This window comes from Panthera pardus, unplaced genomic scaffold (genome assembly GCF_024362965.1).
Source record: "Panthera pardus isolate Hobbes unplaced genomic scaffold, ASM2436296v1 HiC_scaffold_8, whole genome shotgun sequence".
NCBI lineage: Eukaryota > Metazoa > Chordata > Mammalia > Carnivora > Felidae > Panthera > Panthera pardus.
Genome location: NW_026527013.1, coordinates 65,569,814 through 65,587,812, shown reverse-complemented (window position 1 = coordinate 65,587,812; position 17,999 = coordinate 65,569,814). Strand labels below are relative to the sequence as shown.

The window sequence follows — 17,999 nt, the reverse complement described above, 5'->3', positions numbered from 1 at the left end:
GAGACGGAGGGAGGTGAGTGGCGTAGGCGATGTGACGCAGTGTTAAGCTGAGGATTCATCGGGGGGGGGGTGGGGAGGGGGGGGGGGGGTGGGGATTATCTACTCCCGGACTGCGGTTGGCCATGAGTAACTGAAACCCTGGAGGAGGGGATGGACGACTGTTTGTCCACCAAAGCGAAGTCCCTTCCTTCTCCATCTGTCTCTGAGCTGGGGAGGAAGGGCCCAGCTCCAAGCTCACTCTTGCAGGCAGCCCCCCATGGCCTTTCAAACGACCGATCGACCTAACAGGGTGGGGGTGGGGACAGTCTGCTCTGTCCCACACAAGATGTGGAGAAGTACATTCCTTGGACACTGTCAGCTGCCTTCCTGGGCTATTGTTCTGAGTGTCATCTTCCGCTAGGAGGAGAGCAGCAGGGGCCATAACAGGTCGGACCATCCTTGTGGCAGGAGAAGCACGGAGAATAATGGTCCCGCGGATGGGGGGGTGCTGTGAGGATCCCCACCATACACTGTACCTCACTTGGAGGCGTTGTCCCCAACGTTTACTGGTGATAGTCCCCCGACACCACCCTGTGGCCATGGTGCCATTGCTTCCCCATGTTCCGGATGCAGGCGAGGGGCACCGTGAGTATGGTACCAGAGCAAGATGGCGCTCGCCACAGGCATGGCTGGTCTACACATCCCCGAGACGTCCGTGGGCAGCGGTCATAACAAACACACACCCTGGACGCTTTAGACACATCATGTAATCAATGTCATGTGCGGTAGGTGGCCCCCGCCTTATGCTTCAGGACCCCGAGGCTCAGTGTAGTTGGATGACTTGCCCAAGGCCCGAGGCAAGGGAGTATTGTGCCAGATGGAACCCCAAAATCTGTGAGCTTCACCATGATAGATATCCTCTCTCGGTGATTCTTCTGGAAGAATAATTGCCCTCCGTGTGACCGGAATGGACGCATCAGTCCTGGAGGAACCTAACTTGGGAGTTCGGTGCCAGCCCCAACTCTTGGGGGCTTGAGCGGGGGCCCCGAATAGGTGTCTTTCGCAGCTGGTGCGGGCATGTTGGCTCGAGTGTTGGAGAGATTCTTCGGGACATTCGATGAACGTGCCAGCCACGGATGTGGGTGACCAGATTCCTGAAAACGTTCCCCAAAGCAAAGTGTTGCTATTATCGTATGCACACACAGGTCTTTTTCAAACGCAGGACAAACAGCATAACAGGATGTCACGTGCATTGCCCAAAACGCCCAAGCTCTGTTGCAGGCCGGCGTCCCCACCAGGCACTGGAGGGGAGGGTGATGGCTCAAGGTCTCGCTTGAGACCTGATGCCCCTGTTCTAGTCTCACCCAGCGTTTGAAGCCTTCCTCCTGTGCCTTCCCCGCTTGGGAAGGCTACTCCTCCGGAAACGGTAAAGCACGCGATGACACAGCTCTCCCTCGCTCGTGGATATCTGGGGTCAGCCACGGGCTTCTGTGCGGGAGGCTGGCCCCGTGATGCTGTTCCTGTTTCTGGGTGCTTTCCATGAAGCACCCGAGTGGACAACTACATCACTTGTGGTGTGACAAGCCGCAAGGACAAACAAGAGTGTAACAGAGTAAACACTGATGTCACGTAGCAGCTCTTGGGACTGAAGACGCCACAGGCCCGCATTCGCTCTGCTGCTCTACCTGGAGCCCACGAGGCAGCTGCCTCCTGGGCTGGCCACCCCGGGAAGCCAGGTAAGGCTGCCCGGGCAGGGGGTGCCACACTCTCTTTCATAGCCCGTGTCCCCGAAATGAAGGAGACTCCATACATAGACCCCCAGGGAGCTTCTTTCCTTCCTTCACTCACCTTTCTTCCATATTGGTTCCCATGCCCGCTGCTAAAGCATCACTCAGACAGGGGCCGGGATGGCTCTGATGACAAGACGCTGGGATAACTCTGGTTACGTGCCATGTCTGCGTTACTGACCCACACAGGCTGCAAAGATAATAACACGTAATAAAATGGTGTTTGTGTTACATCGCTGAGTTTGGGGTGGTTTATGATGTTGCAATGGAACACTGAAACAGTACAGGGCGCCTGGGTGGCTCAGTCAGTTAAGTGTCTGACTATTGGTTTTGGCTTGGGTCATGATCTCATGGTTTGTCAGTTCGAACCCTGCATCAGGCTCTGGGCTGACGGTGCAGAGCCTGCTTGGGATTCTCTTTCTCCTCCTCCTCTCTCTCTGCCCTTCCTCTGCTCCTGCTCTCTCTCTCTCTCTCTCTCTCTGTCTCAAAATAAATAAATAAAGTTAAAAAAAAAAAAAAGGAATATTGGAGCACCTGGATGGCTCAGTTGGTTAGAAATCTGACTCTTGATTTCGACTCATGTCATGATCTCACAGTTCGTGAGTGAGTTCGAACCCTTCATCAGGCTCTGTGCTGACAGTGCAGAGCCTGCTTGGGATTCTCCCTCTTTCTCTGCCCCTCCCCCCACTCGTGCTTTCTTTCTCTCTCTCAAAAAAAAAATAAAAAATAGAAATTGAAACACTAATGACAGCATTAAGATATAAAAATTTACTAAAACCATCATATAAGGTAAGAATTTTAAAAAATACGTTTAAGTTTATTTATTTTTGAGAGAGAGAGAGGGAGAGAGAGCGTGCACAAGCATGGGAGGGGCAGAGAGAGACGGGAAGACAGAGGATCTGAAGCAGGCTCTGAGCTGTCGGCATAGAGCCCGAGACGGAGCTCAATCCCATGGACCATGAGATCATGACCTGAGCCCAAACTAAGAGTCAGACACTTAACCAACTGAGCCTCCAGGTGCCCCAGAATTATTATCTTGACTTTATAGCCAAGGACATTGGGGTTAAGGAGACTGAGTCATTTTTTTTAGTCCCAAACCACACAATGAGAAGCAATGTTAGAATTGGGGCTGGCCTGTCTGATTCCCAAGCACACGTTCTTGGCCTGAACAGGAGACAGAGCCCCCAGTTCTCCCTTTGCATGTCCCCCGAGGCAGTAGGACAGCTGTCTCAGTGGGTGACAATCCCGTCTCCTGATTGTCATAAACACGTGACTGGCAGAGTTGCTCTCGGGGAGCAGCTCCCAGCCGCAGCCCTTGCTGACTGCGCTCCTGAACTCTCGGGTCCCTGCCTAGCAGGGAGTTCCTGGGGGTGCCTCTGCTCCGGTCATCGACGGTTCCTTCTAGGGGTCTGTCGTGACCCCCCCGAGTCCCCTTAAGGAAGCCTTTGTAAGAGGGCCACCGCCATCACCTGGACTTGTCCTGTGCTCACAGGTGGTCAGCATCTCATCAGTGTTTGTTAAGCGGACGTGGTGTCTGCGAACCCAGAGCAGACGCGGAAGTCACTGGAACTCTTAGTGCTCTCAGAGCTGCGTGATTTCCTGCCCTTATTCCTCCCCGCAGAAGCTGGGCCTTGTGGGGTCTTGTCCTAAGGGAAACCTGGGCGGGAGAGGTCTCATGGAGGTGCCCCGGATGGACGGTCTGTGTAGACTCGCGTCCCAATTCGAGCCACGGGGTGGGTGTCCGCCTTGATGGCGCACAGACCTTGACCTCCTGACCCACTTCCTTCTGGACCGAAGCACTGTCTCATCCTCGCCCGAGCACTGGGTGCCTGCTCTGGGCGTCCCTCCCTGGCTGTGCCTGGCAGCCACCTCCATCCACTTGCCCTGTGACAGATGCTCGGCTGTCACCTGACGCTCCATCTCCAGGAGGGTCACCGGCTTGCAAGGCTCCGACCTCTTGTGGACTTTTCGGATATATGGCGTTTGCTCTGACCCAGACCCCCCTCTCCAGGGGTGGCTCCTCCCTTGCATATTTCTCTTCCTTCTTTCTTCCTTTTTTTTTTTGTTCTTTATTTGAGAGAGACAGAGACAGCGCGAGTGGGGAGGGGCAGAGAGAGAAGGAGAGAGAGAATTGCGAGCAGGCTCCACCCCGCCGGCACAGAGCACAAGACAGCACAGCCTTTGAACTCATGAATCCGTGAGGTTGTGACCTGAGCAGAAACCAAGAGCCAGACGTGTAAGTGATTGAGCCACCTGTCCTTTGCCTATTTCTGGGTCTGCCCATCCTGTGGGTGTGTCCGGTCTCCAGATGCGTCAGAATTCACAAGCTAGCCTCCCAGCCGCCTCCCCAAAACCCCTTCAAAGCAGGGGGACTTGAGGGGGGGGGGGGCTTAAAATCTCTAACTAAAATAGAGCACTTAATGTCTTCTTCCACACTGGATTCAGGGACACGTGCCCAACCAGAAATGACATCACATCTTCTGATCCTAAAACAAAGGAAAACCCTTTCCGTAAAGACGCAGAAGTCCGCAGTCTTGAAATCTAATCGCGGGATCTTGCACAAAAGAAATCCTATTCAGTCACACCCTTAAATAGCCGGTTACACAGAAAATAACACACTGACGAGAAACCACAGTGGAGCCGAGAGTGGGAGATGGTGGGACTCGGGTCAGAGAAACGTGGCTTCGAATCCCAGGTCCCGTGGTTAAGTGACCTTGGGAAGTCACGGGGCGTTTCTGAGCCAGCCTCCTTGAGTATGAGATTGAGACCATCACGTTCGCCTCAAAACGGGTTGATAGGATTAACTGTGACATGTACACAGAATGCCTGGTACCGTGTATGACGGGACGTACGGCTATCACCTGCCGACAGTGAGGCACGTTCTGAAGAAATGGGACCTGTTGGGGCGCCTGGGTGGCTCAGTCCGTTGAGCGTCCGACTTCGGCTCAGGTCATGATCTCGCGATGCATGAGTTCGAGCCCCGCGTCGGGCTCTGTGCTGACAGCCCTTCAGCTCAGAGCCTGCTTCACATCCACTGCCTCCACTCCCTCTGCCCCCCTGCCCCTCCTCCTGCCCCTCCTCTCCCCCCCAAAACAATAAATATAAAAAATAAAATAAAAAGAACTAGGGCTCGTTTGGAGGGTGAGGGAGTGAAAGAAAGAGGGAGAGGAGATAAAACTAAACGTAAGGAGAACAAAGGAAAAAACTCTCTCCTGGAGAAACCTGTCCCAGATCGTCACCCCATCAGTTGCTGTGTGTGCTAAATAACAACTTCTCTGGGTTATAAACTCTGCACATTATGGTGAAACAGACTTGTGGAGCAGGAGCACTGGGGGCCCCAGGATGGATGGGGCACTCGCTCCCCTGGCCTCCCCGTGCACGGGGTTTCTCGCCACCTCGAGCGCTGGCTGTGGGATCCCTCCAGTGCATCCCCGGGATTAGCTGTTCTTTTTCTGTGTAGCCTCACAGGACGACGTGCAGGCAGATTAATCCTCTTAAAGAACGTATGCTAACTGCAGCAGCTTCTCAGTGTAGCGATTCAAACGTTAACTTTGCCATGCTGCCTTGAAAACAAGCCTTCGCTAGCTTTCATGTGCACCGTGGAAGTTGTGCTCATACTAAATCTTCAGTCGCTCTTGATACGTTTCACCCATTAAATAGTTTTGTTCTTATTTTGGATTCCCCTTTTAGCTCTGGAATGTTGGTTATTAAAACCATCAAGCGTGTTGGGCTTGGAAATATATTTCATTAAGTAGAGTTGGTATGCTATGAGTGGGTGATTAACTTCTAATTGAGTTTAAGGGCTGGCTTGACTATTTTTTAAGTGGCTGAAAAGAAGCCCACGGTTTAGAGGCATAACTGGGTTTGCATACCTTGGGATTCAGAATTGCATGCACTCGGAATATATATATACATATATATATATATGTATATATATGTATATATATATGCAAATATATATATATGCAAATATATACATATATATATATATATATATATATATATAATGTTTGCTTATTTTTTGATGGAGAGCACAAACAGGGGAGGGGCAGAGAGAGACGGAGACAGAGGATATGAAGCCAGCTCTGTGCTGATAGCAGCAAGCCCGATGCAGGGCTCGAACTCACAAGCTGAAAGATCATGAGCTGAGCCATAGTCGGATGTTCAACCAACTGAGCCATCCAGGTGCCACAGGAAGCCACTGTCTTTTTGATGTTTATTTATTTTTGAGAGAGAGAGAGAGAGAGAGAGAGAGAGAGGAGAGAGCACGAGCAGGGGACGGGCAGAGAGAGGGAGACACAGAATCCAAAGCAGGCTCCAGTCTCTGAGCTGTCAGCACAGAGCCCGATGTGGTGCTGGAACCCACGAACCGTGAGATCATGATCTGAGCCAAAGTCGGATGTTCAACTGACTGAGCCACCCAGGAGCCCCAGGAAGCCACTTTTAAAGGAGGTGGGGGTCTTGGCTTTTCACTGCCATAAAGGCTACATGCTTTTGGCCAGAGGCTGCTGGTCATTCATTTACCAACCACCCTTCTCTCGAGCCTCCTCTCTTGCTGACTGACACTGTACCCCGCAAGAGAGAGGTTAAAGGCACCAGGTGCTGCCAGGGCTTGGGCCCGATACCATATTTTGACCACTGAGATGTGAGAAGAAATCTGGAGCCTTCTAGAATGAGGAACCTTATAGAAAGGAGGAATGTTTCCTTTCTGCCTTCGGATGCAGCTATAAGGGGAAGTGATACCTGGGGCTACATATGCACTGTGACCTCTACAGCACGGAGGACAGTTATAGGGCAGAGCCGGCAGTGGGAGTGGCCGAGGGCAGGGTGGGAGGTGCAGAGGTCCTGGATGATGGCAGGGAGGGAGGGGGTGGTGAGCCCTGCTCTGTTCCCCGCAGCCCAAATCACCCTAAGGAGCACAACATTCTTTCAGTTACAATGGAGATACCTCAGAAAGAGCCCCAGGAGGTGCTTGCAAAGGCTCACACTATTTGCCATGAGGAGAACGCAAATTAAAATCAGAATGACATACCATCACGCACCAAGTGAAATGCCTGAAAGTCAAAAGCCTGACGATACCACATATCGATCAAGATAGGGAGGAACTGGAATGCTCAGACATTTTTGGTGCAGGTTCAAATGGCTTTGATCACTTTGAAAGTAGTGTGGTGGGTTCTTTATTATTATTATTATTTCATGTTTATTTATTTATTATGAGGGAGGGGGAGGTGCAGGGTGGGGGAGAGAGAATCCCAAGCAGGCTCAGTGCAGAGCCAGACACGGGGCTCGATCTCACAAACCGTGAGATCACGACCTGAGCCATAATCAGGAGCCGGATACTGAACCGACTGAGACACCCAGGCACCCCTTGGTGGGCTTTTATAAAGTCAAATACATATCATACGACCCAGCAATCTCGCTTCTATTATTTACCCAAGAGAAATGAAAACTGACGTCCCCAGAAAAACCCGGGTGGCCGTTTTATTCATAATTGCCCCAAACTGGGACTTGCCCAAATTTTCATCAGCCAGTGAGTGGATGAACACATTGAGGCACAGGCATCCATGCGTCGTATGCAGCATTTAAAAAGGAACAGCTGTTGACGCATGAACTGACATAGGTGAATCCCAAATGCATTACGCTAGGTGAGAAAAGCCAGGCAGAAAAGGCCACCTACCATGTGATTTCATCCATATGACAATCTCAAAAAGGCAAAACTGGGAGCAAGAAAGTAGAAGAGAGAGGTTGCCAGGACTGGGGCGGGGGCCGCAGGGCCAAGAGGGAAGCTTTTGGGCAACGACACCGGTCTGTATCTTCACTGATGTCGTGGTGACACAATTGTATACCTTGCCCAAACCCCATAAAATGTGATTTTTTTCTGAAGGTAAAGTAAATCTCAATAAACCAGACTTAAGAAACATCCTTCAGGGGCCCTGGGGTGGCTCCGTCGGTTCAGTGTCAGATTCTTGGTTTCGGCTCAGATCACAACCTCACGGTTCCTGAGTTCAAGACCCGCTCTGGGCTTGACAGTGTGGAGCCTGCTTGGGATGCTCTCTCTCCCTCTCTTTCTGCCCCTCCCCCACTTGCACAGAGACTCTCTTCAAAATCAATAAACATTAAGGAAAAATAAAAGAAACATCCTAACATCCTTCAGTGAACCTCTTCTGGGATATCAAGTCATTTTGATTCGAGGAGAGTTCGTAAGAAAAAATGGATTACCATGGGAATCTGAAACAAGAGCCTCCCGTCACCCAGACCTGGGGAGATGGGAGACAGAGGGCATGTATTTGGGGCTTGTGACCCAGAATGTCCCCTCACAAACTCAGCCTGGCCCAGCTGTTCCTCACCCGGTCTGACCGTTCAGGGCCTCAAGGCACTTCCGGCTCAGACTCCCAGGGGCAGGTGTCCTTCCACCCACTGTAAGCCAACCTACAATCAGGAATCCTTGGGCCAAATGTCTCCCCTCCCCGCCATCCTCCAATCAATTGCTGCTTAGGGACCAAGGGAAGTGGGGCTGTTGGGGGGGGTGGGGACTATGGACAATTCCACTTTGGGGGAAATCCAGTTAGCCGCACCCAGGACAAAAAGATCTCCTTCCCTCTCATTGCCTTTGGAATAAAGAAGAAACTCCGGAGCATGACAAAGAGTCCCTTCTTCGCCTTCCAGCCTGGTCTCTTGTCACATCTCCTGACGCCCCGTGCCTGCCAGCCCCACCGCCCACATGGTATAATCAAATGTGATTACCTTGGTGAGGCGAATGCCTCTCCCCCCCCCCCCCCCTTGGTTCCTGCCTTACAGAACTTACCATGTTGGATCCTCCAGGATATCGCTGCAGCGTTCCACCACAGAGAAGCCTTCTCTGAACCTCACCAGGCTCCCCGCCTCTGTATGCAGGGGGAGGGGCAGCCTGGATTCCTCCTGTTTACGGGAGTCAAGGAACGGCTGTGTTTGAAATACTGGTGTGCAAGTTGGGTCATGACAGAGGCTGTTCACGGTGCAGAGTGACCCCCGGGGGTGGGGGTGGGGGGGGAAGGAAGGTGAACTCTACACGGTGGGACTGGCCCAGGGGTCAGCGGTGCAAACAGGTACCTGCCTGTGGCAGGCGCTGTGATTGTATTATGATTCCAGATCAATTCCCCACCCACGGTGAGGGGGGAGAGCAGGTCGTCCAAAGCGCTGTTGACCACTGGTTCCAGCTGACTGCCAGGTACGTGCCTGCACACAGGCAGACCCCAGGACTGGCCTCACCCATGGAAGAAGTGAGGGCCACCTCTGGCCAGGGCATTTCACTGCCAAGGGGCCGTTCACCTTATTCCCTTTTCCTTTGCCAAGGCGGCTGGCAAGGTATGAGACGGTGCCCGGGTCCCAGGTCCTATCATTCATTTACTCCATGCATTGGCTGTATTGGTAAATTCATTCGCGAGACGCTAGTTTGCAGTGAGGACTTATTTCACTGAGTGCCCGGCACTCCCCCTGCTGGGGTGACACTGGTGAACAGCACTGGGTTACCCTAGTCACATGCGTACAGCCAACGGAGGAGACAGATATTAACCAATTCATTACCAAGTATAATTAGAGGCTAGCAGATTCTCTACTTTCAGCTGAAGGAGGCTTCTGGCACGCGTTTGTACAATTGAATTCCTCAGTGTCACGAAATCCTGTTTCTTGTCCTGACACCTGATCGCAACCGTACGTTTCCCCTTGGTAAAGCCCTTGAACACAAAGCCACAACGCCTGGCCCCTGGCAGGCTGGGTTCTCGAGGGTAATGTCTACACTGCATGGCTGTAGGCCATCCGGCTTGCATCCCTCTGAGAGGAAGCATGTGGCCTGTGAGCGTTTGGAATTTGCAGCAGGAGAAGGCACTGAGGTGCAATGTGTCCACAGAATTGGCTCGGCCCCGGGGGACAGCTGCAGTTTCGAGGGCCACAACAAGAGTGACAAGTTCATGAACTTGGATCATCAAGTGGTACTGAATGGGCCCTGCCCCGAGGGAGAGGCATGTGCGGATGTCTGCGAGGAGCTGGAAAATGTAGGGAATGAGGGCCTGTCCTAGGAATCCTGGGGACCAATGTCAGCATGCCAACACTTGAGGACATTTATTTTGATCCTTTCTCAGTGAACAGTAATGTTGGAAAGCCCAGCCATTGTGAGGCAGCTAAATATGACACCTGACCCTCGACAGAATCTTGAGATGGAAAGAAAGAAACACGGGGCGCCTGGGCGGCTCAGTGGGTTAAGCGTCCGACGTCGGCTCAGGTCATGATCTCGTGGTCTGTGGGTTTGAGCCCTGTGTAGGGCTCTGTGCCGACAGCTTGGAACCTGGAGCCTGCTTTGGATTCTGTGTCGCCCTCTCTCTCCGCCCCTCTCTTGCTCTCTCTCAACAATAAATAAACATTAAAAAATTAAAAAAAAATTAAAAAAAAAAAGAGAAAGAAACACTGTAAAAAACACTGTAAAAAAGAGAAAGATTCTCAGATCATCAGGCAAAATTGGGATATGGACCTAGATTATATGCAAGTGTTTTACAGTGTAAATTTATGAATTTGGTAACTGTGCTATGGTTATGTAAGATAATGTCAGTGCTTCAGGAGAGACATAATCAAACTATACAGGAGTGAGAGACTACAGTGCAGGGAGCTTACTACAAGTGATGCAAAAAATATATGCATATGTATATAGATGCTTTTCAAACATCTATCGAAGCTCCCTGCCTATCAGGCTTTCTGCCTGGTGCAGGCATTCGTTGCTAATGGGGGCCTTTGGCAAAGCTGTAAGATTCAAACCTTATATACTTTTGAGAAGACGCCCAAATTGAGTTTTCTCCTGAATTTTCTCTCCACCCTTTGTCTACAACAGGAATCCTTGGGTTTTCTTCTTCCAGGAATCTAAGCTCCTTCGTACCATTTTCTCTAGATGTTCATCTCATGGTTTTCTCAGCTTGGAGCAAACAGTAGAGCCTTTCAGGAGGCCTATTTTAGTTACAGGAAAGGATGACCCTTCATTGATACATTCCGTCCAAAGGTGGGAAAAGCAGGAGCTATAAAAAAATGCCACAAAGTGTTTTGGCATCATCCTTACTCTGCACTTATCAGCTACCTGACCTTCAACAAGTTATTCAACCTCCAGAAGATTTGGTTTCCCCGTCTGTACAGTGGGCATCTCCCAGAGGTTCAGAGTGGGGCTTAATTAAGATTAGTGATGTTTGGTACAAAATGTGTGCTGAATAAAGGTAAGTTATTGTGGTGGCTGTTTCCGCCTAAAGACCCAGAAGAAGATGTAATTATAGTTAATATCCTATTTGTATCATAATTTTGATTGGGGGGAGACATTCATAACCACATTGATGGCAATGGTTTCCATGAATTCGGGGTTCCCTCGTGCTAGTCAGTTTGTTATACCTATGACCTCATTTAACCCCTGGGACATCACTCTCAGGCATGCTCATTAGCCCATTTCAAAGACCAGGACATTGAGGCTTGGCTGCATTGAAGTACGTAGGGCCTCCCCACTCCACCCGCAGATGGGGAAACCGAGGCTCAGAGAGGCGAGGCCTCAGACCTGGCTGGCTGTGGGCAGACACCGCAAACCCAGGTTCTCCTTTCCCGGACAGGGACCGCCAGCCCACGACAGAGTCCGGGCATCCGCAGCTGGTCCCTCTGGTCCATCTGGTCCTCCCGCTGCACCCGGGATCAAGGATTTGGACTGCACGGTTACTACTTTTGAGTTTCAAAGGATTCGCTCCCAAATTGCCTTTCGGGACAGGTCCGACGGTGTCCTTCGCTGGCGCCAGAGCTTGGGCTGCCCGGATCCCGCACTCTGGGGGCCCTGGGGTGGGGGTGGGGGGGCAGGACGCGGAATCCCCTCGCCCCTGCACAGCTGTGCCTTTCCGCGCCTGCCCGGGCAGAGGCCTCCCCGGGTGCGGCCCCCCGCGCCCCCCGCGCCCCCGCGCGCCCCACCCTGCGCCCAGGCCGCGGCTCCGCCCGCGCTGGCGGCCGCCGAGCGGTCCGGGCTGCGGCGGCGGCGGCGGCGGCGGCGGCGGCGGCGGCGGCGGCGGCGGCGGCGGCGGCGGGAGGAGGAGGAGGAGGAGGAGGAGGAGGAGGAGGAGGAGGAGGACGAGGAGGAGGAGGAGCAGGAAAAGCGGCAGGGGGAGGAGGCGGAGGCGGCGGAGGCGGGCGGAGGCGGGCGGCGGCGGGCGGGGCCGGGCGGGTTTAAAGCCCAGCGAGGGGGTGGGGAGGCCGGGAGGAGGCAGGAAGGGACGCGAACGGCGCGCCGGCGGCGGGCTCGGCTCGGAGGCCGCGGAGACCCGCGCGGAGCCCAAAGTTTGCGCGCAGCGCCCCCCCACCCCCCCTTTCCGGGCGGCGGCGCGCGGGGGGCCGGGACCGCCCTGCGCGCCGCCCTCGTCCCGGCCGCGCCGAGGGTCGCCGGCGGCCACGCGGAGGCGGCCGGGAGCGGCGCCGCGGCAGGTACGGAGTTGGGCGGGGAGCGCGGCGGCAAGTTACTTTGTGGTCGGCGCGGCCGGGCCCGGCGGGCGGGCGCTCCCCGCGCCGTCATTGTCTGCGCTCCGGCCGGTGGGCCGGGGACGCCGGGCGCCGCGGGGGCGCGGCGGGCGGGCGGAAGGGCGTCGCCTCGGGGCCGGGGGCTGCGGCGCGCGGCGGGGAGCCGGGAGCCGGGGGGCGGGGAGCGGGAGCGGCGGGGCGCGGGGGTCCGCGCGCGGCGATCCCGACCCGGGAGTCGAGGGGCCGGGCGGCGCCTTCCCGAGCCCTACTGCCCGACGCCGGGCGCCCGCGGGCCGGGGCCGGGCCCTGAGCGCCGAGGCCGCGCTCCCGAGCCGCCCCGAGGGTGGGCGCCGGCCGCCCTTGCAGTCCCCCGTGCGCCCGCGGCCGTGGGGCCCTGCCCTCTCCAGCCGGAGCGCCGCCCGGCCGCGGGATCCTGGCTTTTTTTTTTTTTTTTTGGTTCTGTTAGTGGCCCCGTTACCCGCCGCTGGGGCCTAACACCAAGTTGTGGGCTCGCGGATCAGCCGTCCGCCAGCCGTGGAAACGCGATAAGAGCCAGACGGTTCGCAGAAGGAAATTTCTGATGCAACTCTCCGCCTTCGCTGGTCGCCTCTCCAAACGCCTGCCTTGCGACTGCCCTGCAGCCTGTGCGTTATGGAAATGAGGGTATTCTCGACTTTTGATGGGGTTCGTCTTTTCCGGGCGGTGGAAGGAGCGCCAACTTTGTGCCATTCGCCCCTGACCGGAACGGTGGGCAGGGTAGGGGAGCCGCGGGGGACGTGGACCCGCTCCCGGAGCTTGGCGACGCGTCGGGAAAGATCGCGTGCCTGCAAACGTTGTATCCACTTTCATTGAAGAGATGCAAAGAAAAAAGGCCCCAAAACAAGTAGCGCTCGTGAGTAAATACGCGTTATTGCACAACTTTCTCTGTGCTGCTGTTTACGAGGCCAGGCCCGGAACACTTTGTTTCCGAAAATGCTGATTCAGCCGTTTGGAGCCCCCGACTTTTCAGAAATGGTGCTCTCTTTAACGTTTCGCTCAGTTTTACTCAGAACACATGTTGGTGAGCGCAGCAACAGGCGTTGGCTAGAGTTTACAGCACAAAGCTGCTCGTTTCTCACCGGGGTTGACCTAGTGTCTCCCTCTCTTTCTTTCCCAGAGGAAAAATAGGTAAAATCGAGGTTTCTGCAGAGGAGGAAGTTTTCCCCTACACAGGGGATGGCGAGGTGTCTTTTAGGGGAGGATTTTATTAAGGGAAAGCCCCAAAACCAAATATGTGTTTCCAGGAATGATTCTGGATGACCGTTTTTTTCCCCTTCCTGTTAAAAATCTGAACTGTAGGATTACTGCACATAATAGTTGAGTTTTATTGGGAACACTTAAAAGAGAAGGGCCACGCAGGCCAATCCCCAGATTACAGGGAGGGAATTTGAGGACAGACAGGCTTACACACCGAGCAAGTGGCTCCTGTAACTGAGAGGTGTCGCCACTGATACTCCCTGAGCAGTTCACGGTGCAAGAGACTTGCAAAGAACCTTATTGCTTTAATCCCCTCCAGCCCCATGATCCCCGTTTTACTGGTAGGGAAACTGAGGCTCAGGAGGTTAATTGTCAGGCCTGCGGTCACATGACCGGCAAATGACAGAGCTGTCACCAGAGCCTAAGCTTTGGATTTTTTTTTTTTTTTAAGCCCTGTGTGTCTTGTGCTGCTGCCCAAGTCCATTGTTCCTGAAAGTGAAACGGCCCCGGGGGGAGGCTCCTGCTGCCCGCCTCATGCACCTGGAGAAGGGAGAGGAGGCTCTGTGACCATTTTGGTCGCTTCCAACCTTCCAGATTTCTGTCCGATCGCCAGGCCATTGTCATTTTGTGCACTTCTTTTTATCCTCCAAATGCACTTATTTGGGGGAGGAAACTTGGATGTCGTGAGTTTGACACGGCCGTTGTGTTCGTGTCATTAAAACAGCGTTCTAATAAAAGCCTTGTATCCCTGAAGTCATCTGTTGACTCTCGCCTGTGGTCTTTACCACTTTGGGGGCGGTGCTGGGCTGGGCAGAATGCCTTTCCTTTGTGAATCAGGAACCCAGAGCCGGGAGGCTTCTCGCCAGCTATTTGTCTAGAGAGTTATTGGTGGTGGCCGTTGGGATCGGAACCCAGGGCCAGTCTGGGAGGCCAGTCAGCCTCCAGCGGGAGAGAGCTGGAGTCCGAATCTAGGAGCTAGCATGAAACTTTGATTTTGACCGGGTGGCGGGTCTGAGACTTTATAACGCACGGAAACCACAGTCCTGCCTGAACAGAGACCAGCCCCATTAGAGCTGTGGACGTTCTGGGTTGGTGTAGCTGGTAAAGCGTAATGCTTTGAAGGTGGCATTGTTTCAGGAACCGATTCACTTGGAATTCTGTCCCTTTCTCAAACCGGTAGGAGGGTGACAGGGTGTTCTTGAGCCGGTGTCTGGGGCGAGCTGGGTTCCTGTCAGCACTGGGAGCTGAGGGGGCGTCTGCTTGGTTCAGGGGGGCAGTGTGTTAAGCAAGGGCTCCTGGGGAGAGAGTATTTGCCGTGCCTTTCATTTAGGTCACCACCATGTTCAGAATTGAAATAGGACTTTTGCTGCCTAGTGAAGGTTTTCTTCTTTAACCTGTCCTTGTTTTTTGCTTAATGGTAGAACCATGGGAAATCAAGGAAGGAATTGAGACAGTTAAGCTCCTAGGTGGGCGAGGCTGGCAGACGGGCACTTGGGGGATCTGGCAACCTTCTAGAAGGTCTGCATGCTAATGGGTGTATAACAGATCTCATCCGTTCAGGCACCTGCTGGCATTGGATTGGTATTAGAGTCATAGCTGCACGCTTCTGGGGAGCTGTCTGTGCTCCCCCTCTTTCTGCCTCTGGCAGGGACACCTCGTCTCCACTGTCCTCTCCGGCTTTGAGGAACTTCTGAACTCCTCTCCACGGAACAGGCTTTGTCCCTGCTCCTGGGGATCATGGAGCCTGATACCTGGAAGGACACGAAAGTGGGGAAACGTAAAACCTTTCTAGAAAGGCTCTTCTGTAATGATAGGAAGAAAAATGGCAGGACGGTCCTTTGAGATGGTAACTGAGAAAGCCGTGGCCCAGGGTTGTGGAATGTCCTCGGACAGGCAGAGAGGAGCGGTCCTGACTTTCTGCCTTTGGGGTTCACCGACTCTGAGGGGATCTCCCCTTTATGCCTCTGCCGTGGCAGAGATGGCCCGGACGCAGAGGGAAGCTTCCTCACTGGTCCTGTGTGTGGTTTTGCCCGTTTGTGAAGGCAGCATGTCAAGGTGGAAATAGGATGCCCGCCCAGAATGCTGGGCATGAAGTTGGTGCATTGCGACTGGATGCCACCGGGGACGCTGGAATATCATTCCCATTTTTCAACCATTAAATTTATATGTGGGTTTGGGGGTTGCGGGTTTCCCTCGATGGTTGAGATCCTTGATTTGAGCATTGACTTGGGCTGGACCCACCAGAGTGGCCGGTGTGTTTTGGCATCCCCTGTGGGACAGGGTGCTGGGGAGGTGTTCTGCTCCCTTCTTGCTCTGTGCAGAGTAGTGGCCCGTACCGATGTTTGCACGAGGCCGGCTGCCTCAGTTTGCCCGCTGGGTCTGCCCCTTCCTAACGTGGCGAGCCTGAGTGGGTCACCACTAAGCTCATCGGTGAAATGAGACTCAAAGATGTGTTCACCTGCATAGGGCTGGTGGAAGGGAGGAGGCTGGTGGCATTGTGTGACCCCCCGTGTAGCGCGTGACGCTTAGCGAGAGTCCAGACACGCTGCTTCCGTGCACGCTCAGCCTTGGCTTTGAGCCGCTCATGTGCTTGATTATCCTGCTTTCTATTAATCCGCGGCGTCTGCTAGAGAGAGGGCTCTGCCGCTCAGAGAGGCGCCTGCCCGCGCTTCGCGCGTTTTTGCCACACCAGACCTTGGCAAGTTGACCGTGACCTGCGTTGAGCACAGACCCTGTGAGAATCCTGTTCTTGCCTGGCTGTAGCCACCACAGGTGGGGTTCGAAGAGGAAAGCGGGTGGTGCGACGTAGACGGTTTCTGGTGGCAGAGCATTCGACTCCGACGACGGTGACCAGCAGGCATCGACGTACTGGTTCCCTGCAGGGAAGACCGCGGAGCCGCAGAGGCCTCGGCGGGCTGCGGCGCTGTGTGCGGGGAGACCCCTGGTCTCGGGCACGTGGAGCCAGGTGGCGTCTGTTTTCAGATCCTTGAGGGGGGTGGGTGTCTGGAGTCCACAGAGACTTAGTCCGGCTGAGACAAGTGCGTGTGCACTGTAGGTCCTGATGGGCTGACCGTGAGCCTGGAAAGCAGGTCTGCACACTGTCCAAGGGCTGTGCTGGTGGCCAGCCCTGCCTCTCCCTGAGTCCTGCCTGGGTTTCCTTGCTTTTCTTCCTTCCTTTTCTTTCCTTCTTTCCTTCTTTTTTTCTTTCTTTCTTTCTTTCTTTCTTTCTTTCTTTCTTTCTTTCTTTCTCTTTCTTTCTTTCTTTCTTTCTCTTTCTTTCTTTCTTTCTTTCTCTTTCTTTCTTTCTTTTCTTTCTTTTCTTTCTTTCTTTCTTCCTTCCTTTTTCTATTTTTAATGTTTGTTTTGTTTTTGAGAGAGAGCACGTGAGCTTGCAGGGGAGGGGCAGAGAGGGGGAGACACAGAATCCGAAGCGGGCTCCAGGCTCCAAGCTGTCAGCACAGAGCCCTACACGAGGCTGGAACTCACGAACCGTGAGATCACGACCTGAGCTTAGTCAGAGGCTTAACCGACTGAGCCCCCCCAGGTGCCCCATGTCCCCCGTTTCTCATACGATTCTTTGATTTCCCTGCTAGGAAGGTGAGAAGCTGGCTTTCTGTCCCATCCCTGTCCTGCCCCTGTACTTCTTGTCCCCCCCGTTGCCTCTGCTGGCGAGATCGGCCCGACCGTCACACACTGCTGATGCTATTGGGTTAGCCCCTCAATGCTTCTGGTGCCCGACCCTGTAGCGCACTGCGGTCCCTTCCACTGCCGGGACGTGGCGCTTTCTCTGGGCGAGCTTCTGCGTCTGCTTGGTGGTTTATGTATTTCGCGCCCCCCACCCTGATCTTCTCCGTCAGCCTTGGGCGGGGGCGGGGGGGGGCGGCTTGCCCTTCTCTTGGATCCCTTGCCTCTCCTTTTCCTCGTCTCTTCCCACAGCAGGACGGAGAACATTCTGTCTTCGCTTCGGAGACGCAGTTGCTTGCAAATTTCTTGAGACCTGGTGGGTCTGCACACATCCTTATTCTACTCTCGCAGGTCCGTGTGTCCAGCATAGACTCCTAAAGTGGTGGTTTTCCCTCACGCGTGTGAAGGCTGCTGCTGTGTGTAGACAGAACGCAGTTGAGAATGAAGCTGGTCTGGTTCTTGATGCTTCGTCTGAAACCTGCTCCGTATTCTTTTTTTTTTTTTTCTTTTTCTCAAGTCTAGAAGCTTGTAGGATATTCTCTTTGAATCTTTGTTTGGAAATCCCTTGAAGAAGTGCCCTGACCCTGCATCCGTCGTGCGGGGTACATCGAGGGTCTCTACAGGCTGAAAGTTTTTGAAGGAATTCTTTAGTTTGTCTTCTTCCGTCTTACTTGCTTGTTAGCCTACGGGATGGGTTCTCCGTTTAGTTTTTAGCTCCTGTTTTCTGTCCTGTTCCGGGTTGTGCAGGGTGTTAGCCTTTTTAACCCTTTCTGTTGGGTTGTAAATTTCTGTCTTCATTTTTTAATCCCCGAGGAC

The 17,999-nt window shown here is 53.9% G+C and overlaps 1 protein-coding gene and 1 long non-coding RNA gene across 6 annotated transcripts in view; one reads left to right on the top strand and one right to left on the bottom strand.

Moving 5' to 3' along the window:
* Positions 1–726: 726 nt before the first annotated feature.
* Positions 727–8,677, bottom strand: LOC109267891 (uncharacterized). Its single transcript, XR_002080331.2, has 3 exons — positions 8,572–8,677; positions 1,828–1,956; positions 727–1,133 (listed from the first exon to the last, which is right to left on the bottom strand). It is a non-coding gene; the product is annotated as an uncharacterized LOC109267891 (long non-coding RNA).
* Positions 8,678–11,992: 3,315 nt separating this feature from the next.
* Positions 11,993–17,999, top strand: part of GRB10 (growth factor receptor bound protein 10) — a 183,936-nt gene continuing 177,929 nt past the window's right edge. For 2 of the 5 annotated variants that reach the window (XM_053897757.1, XM_053897758.1), the window contains exon 1: positions 11,994–12,230. The gene's annotated coding sequence lies outside the window, so the exon portion shown is untranslated. Of the gene's footprint in view, positions 12,231–12,742; positions 12,908–12,983; positions 13,156–17,999 lie in introns of those variants that run through there. The other 3 variants (XM_053897753.1, XM_053897755.1, XM_053897754.1) reach the window with 3 other exon arrangements.